This window comes from Babylonia areolata, chromosome 28, assembly GCF_041734735.1.
Source record: "Babylonia areolata isolate BAREFJ2019XMU chromosome 28, ASM4173473v1, whole genome shotgun sequence".
Lineage (NCBI taxonomy): Eukaryota > Metazoa > Mollusca > Gastropoda > Neogastropoda > Buccinidae > Babylonia > Babylonia areolata.
The window spans coordinates 8041498-8046497 of NC_134903.1; the positions used below are offsets into that span (position 1 = coordinate 8041498).

Here is a 5000-nt window from a genome sequence, read left to right on the forward strand (position 1 = left end):
TAATAAAAGTTTTTCTTCTTAATAATAATAATAATAATAATAATAATAATGGTGTTTATATAGCGTGAATTTTTTTTTTTTTTTTTTTATCTTTTTTTTTTTTTTTTTTTTTTCCCCACCCCCCCCCTTTTTTTTTCGTTATTTTCTGTTTTTTTTTTTGCCGTTTTTTTTCTTTTAGGGTTTTTTTTATAAGTTTAAAAATAAAAAGCCTTCCAGTATTCTTTTTTAAAAAAAAAATTTTTTTTTTTTTTTGGGGGGGATTTTTTTTTTTGTTTTGTTTTTCTTTTGGGTTTTTTTTTTTGTTTTTTTTTTTTTTTTTTTCTTTTTTTGTTTTTTCTTCTTCCTTCTTTCTTCTGTCTTCCCCTTTTTCTCCCCCCCCCCCTTTTCTTTTCCTTTTTTTTTTCCCCCCCTTTCTTTTTTTTTTTTTGCGGTGTTTTTTTTTTCTTTTCCCTTTCCCCTTAAATTGGCTTTTTTTTCCTTTTTTTTTTTTTTCTTTTTTTTTTGGTGTTTTTTCCCCTCCTCCTCTTTCTCCTCTTTCCTCTCCTCTCTCCTCTTTCATCCCTCCTCCTCTTTCCTCCTCCTCCCCCCCTTTTCACCCCTTTTCTTTTCTCTCTTCCCCCTCCTCTTTCCTCTCCTTTCTCCTTTCCCATTTTCTACCCACCCTTCTTTTTCTCCTCCCCCCCTTTTTTGTTTGTTTCTTGTCTTTTTTGGGGGGGGGTTTTTTTGATATGATGCGTTTTTCTACTTCCTTTCTTCCCTTTCCCAAAACCCCCCTCTCTTTTATTCTTTTAATCCTCTCAAAAATTTTTTTTTTTTCCCCCTTCTTTAAAACCCCTCTCCCTTTCCTCCCGCCCCTTCCCCTCTCCTTTTTAAAAAAATTTTCCCCCAAAGAAAAACTTTTTAAATTTTGGGTTTTTCCCCACTTCCGTTGGGAACCCTTCCAAAATTCCCTTCTCCAATCCAACCCCCCCGCCCACCCCCTTTTCTTTCTCTCCCTTCCTCACTTCCCCCCTTGGTTAGGTTCCCCCCTTTTTTCCCCCTTTCCCTTTCCTTCTCTTTCTTCCTTTTTCCCTTTCTTTTCATTTTTATTTTTTTTTTTTCCTTACTCTTTATCTCCTTTATTCTCAATTTTATTCTTTCTTTCCCCCTTTTTTTTCACCCATTTTTTTTTCCCCGGCGCTCCGTTTTCCTTCTTCCCCCTCTTCCCATTTTCTTGTTTTTCCCCCCCTCCCCCCCCTTCCTTCTGCTCCCTTCCTCTCCTCTTCTCTCTCTTCTCTTCTTCTTTCTTCTTCTTTCTTCTTTTCTTTTCGGGTTGTATTTCTCCCCTTTTTCCTTTTTTTCCACCCTTTTTTTCCCCTCCCCCAACCCCTTCTCCCATCCTCCCCCCCAAAAACCTTAATCCCCTCTTCTTTCCCGCCCTTTCCTTCCTGTTTTTTTTTTTTGGGGGGGGGGGGGTTTCCCTTTCCTTTTTTTTTTGTTGTTGGAGCCTTGGGGGGGGAAGGGTTTACGGGGTTTTGGGGTTTGATTTTTGGTGTGTGGGAAGGGGGGCGGGGGTGGGGGGGAAAGGGGGAACTGGGGTTTGGGGGGAGGGGAATTGTTGGCTGGGTGGGGTGATGGGTGAATGTGTGTATGTGTGTGTGTGTGGGGGGGGGGGGGCGGGGGGCGGGGGGGGGGGGGGGGCATGGGGCGGAGCGGGGAGCGTGGAGGGGGTGTGGGAGCTGTAGATTCTAGAGTGATATTAGACATGTGTGTGTGTGTGTGTGTGTGTGTGTGTGTGTGTGTGTGTGTGCGTTTGTGTGTGTGTGTGTGTGTGTGTGTGCATGTGTGTGTGTGTATGTGTGCGTGCATGTGTGTCTGAGAGAGAGAGAGAGGGGCGGCATCTACTTCTGTTTCGCAAGGTAAGTGGGGTGGGGGGAGGGTAATGGGGCGCTGTAGATTCCAGAGTGATATTAGACGTGTCATGTGTGTGTGCGTATATGTGTGTGTGTATGTGTGCTGTGTGTGTGCGTGCGTGCGCGCGCGTGTGTGTGTGTACGTGCGTGCGTGTGTGTATGTGTGTGTGTGAGAGAGAGAGAGAGACAGAGACAGAGACAGAGAGAGAGACAAGATCGGCACCTACTTCTGCTTGGCAAGGTAGGTTGGTGGGGTGGGAGGGGGCAGGGGGTGGGGGTGGGGGGCTTTAGATTCCAGAGTGATATTAGACGTGTTAAGTGTGTGTTGGTGTGTGCGAATGATGGAAAGCAAGAACGATGAAGAGAGATAGGGAGAGAGAGGGGGAGGAGAGAGAGGAGAGAGAGGGAGAGAGGGGGGAGGAGAGAGAGAGGGAGGGAGAGAGAGAGGGAGGAGAGAGAGGGAGAGGAGAGAGAGATAGAGAGGGAGGGAGAGGGAGAGAGAGGGGGGGGGGCTTTTTTTTGGCTTTTTTTTTTTCGCGTACGTATCAGCTGACTCACTGACCGACCTATCAACTGATTTATTGACTGGTATATTATCTGTCTCGTTGATTTCTCGACTGATTTCTTTTGTAATTACCTATTGATTCATGTATTAACTGATTTTTATCAACAAATGTATTGATTGCTTTCATGATTGATTTATTTGAACTGATTTATCGACAAACCTGTTGATTACTTTACTGAATTATTTATTAACCGATTTATCAATGAATTCATTAAACGTTTATAGTGGCTGACTTATTAGCAAATTGTTGGTTGTTTTATTTGACTGATTTTTTTTAACCTGATTTATCGACCTAACTGACAGGTAGTCCAACTGTTGACAAACTGACCGAGGAAAACTATTTACATGGCTGGTTGGTTGATTGCACAGGGTTTTACACTGCCTGGCTCCTACCGGCTTCTGTGGTCGGGGTTCTAGTCTTTCTGTATGGAGTGTTCACCTTGAGCGAAAATGTTCCGGCGTAAGTCTCCACGGATTTTTTTCTTTGATTGTTTTCGTTTGGTTTGGTGTTTTGGGTGTTTTTTCTTTTAATATTTAAAAAAGTTTTTTATCTCTTTCTCTTTTTCTCTGTGTCTTTCTATCTTTCTTTTCTTTTAATTTTTCTTTCTTTCTTCCTTACTTCCATTCATTCATGCATTCATTCATTTACTCTTTCTCTCATTCATTCATTCATTCATGCATTCATTCTTTTACCCTTTCTCCACATTCATTCATTCATTCTTTCTTTCTTTCTTTTGTTCTTTCTTTCGTTCGCTCGTTCATTCTTATAATACACGAATACACTGCGTGTATTGCAATCTTAATTGAATAAGCTGAAATACTTGTGTAATTGATCAATGAACTAGCAACAAGATCTGTGAGAGTTGGGGCGAATACACTGTGTGTTGATAATTATAATTGTACAAGCTAGATTAATTGTGATTGATTGATTGATATGCATACTTATATAGCGCCTATCCTCGGTCGGAGACCAAGCTCTAAGCGCTTTACAAACACGGAGTCATTTACACAACAGGCCGCCTCCATTGGTAGAGCCGACTGACGGCTGCCACTGGGCGCTCATCATTTGTTTCCTGTGTCATTCAATCAGATTTCAGGCTCGCACACCTGCACACTCAGGCAAACATGTAACATTTAACATTGTACGTGTATGACCGTTTTGTATTGTGTTCTTAATTAATCGACTAGCAAAGAGATATGTGAGAGTGGGGACGAATATATACACCGTGTGTATTGATATTGTTAATTGTACAAGCTAAATTAATTGTGTTCCTTAATTAGTTAACCAGCAACGAGATATGTGATGGTGGGGACAAATACACCTTGTGTTGATACTGATAATTAAACAAGCTAAATTAATTGTCTTCGTTAATTAATCAACCAGCAACGAGATATGCGTGAATGGGAACGAGCACACAGTGTGTATTGATAATCATAATTGTACAAGCTAAATTAATTGTGTTTTTAGAAATAGTTATAAAGTAGAAAGATATATGCATTCAGTGGAAGTGTTAAGCGTTGTATTTACGAGAAAATGGTGTCCATATTTTAAACTTCTTGAAAACAGTAACCCATAACAAAATATGATGAAAGATCAAAATGCACAACAATGAAGGCTCAATGATATATATATATTTTTTTTTACTTGAAGAACAGATGTATGTGAATGTGTAAGTATGCGAGTATGTAAATAATATATGTATGTGTGTGTGTTCATGTGCACTTATGTGTCTGCAGTAATAATGTTTAACATGACCGTGTAATAGGTGTTTTATATAGTCACGTATAGAAAACTAGAGGAAATGTGTTCATACATAAGATATTCCATATGTTTTTTGTTGTGTTTTTTTTCAGAAAATGTATGGGTTGTGTTCTTTTCATATTACGTTAACAAAGCAAAGTGTCCATAACTCTGTGCCGATGATAGGTAAATGTCTGTTATATGTTATAAAACTGCACTGTTACATATGATGACAAGAGAGGCAAGGCTTTCAAGACTCACTTGTGATAAATCAAGTCCCCTAGCATTCATTACAGAGTAATTTCCCTTCTTTACTATCTGCACCAAAACGTTTGCAAAATAAATAAAAATTCCATGCTTAGCAAAGAAGTTCCTGTTTGAACAAAAAAATGATAATAATGACTCCTCTTGTTGTTGTGTCAGAATAAGAGGTCAAAGTGCCAAGTTTAGAGAATACAAAAGATATAAATATAACAGTAAATGCAGTTTGCATATGATTAGGCTTTTTTTTTTCTTTTTCTTTTTTGTGCCCATCTCAGAGGTGCAATATTGTTTTAAACAAGATGACTGGAAAGAACTGAATTTTTCCTATTTTTATGCCTAATTTGGTGTCAACTGACAAAGTATTTGCAGAGAAAATGTCAATGTTAAAGTTTACCACAGACACACACACACACACACACACACACACACACACACACACGCACACACACACAGACAACCGAACACCGGGTTAAATCATAGACTCACTTTGTTTACACAAGTGAGTCAAAAATGTGTCCACCTTGACACAAACTGATTA

At 39.5% G+C, this 5000-nt stretch overlaps 1 pseudogene across 1 annotated transcript in view; it reads left to right on the plus strand.

Annotated features, from left to right (window-relative positions):
• Positions 1–5000, plus strand: part of LOC143301775 (anoctamin-7-like) — a 167933-nt pseudogene that overhangs the window by 141459 nt on the left and 21474 nt on the right. Inside the window, exon 7 of the transcript XR_013057840.1 lies at positions 2827–2917. The product of XR_013057840.1 is annotated as an anoctamin-7-like (transcript). The remainder of the gene's footprint in view (positions 1–2826; positions 2918–5000) is intronic.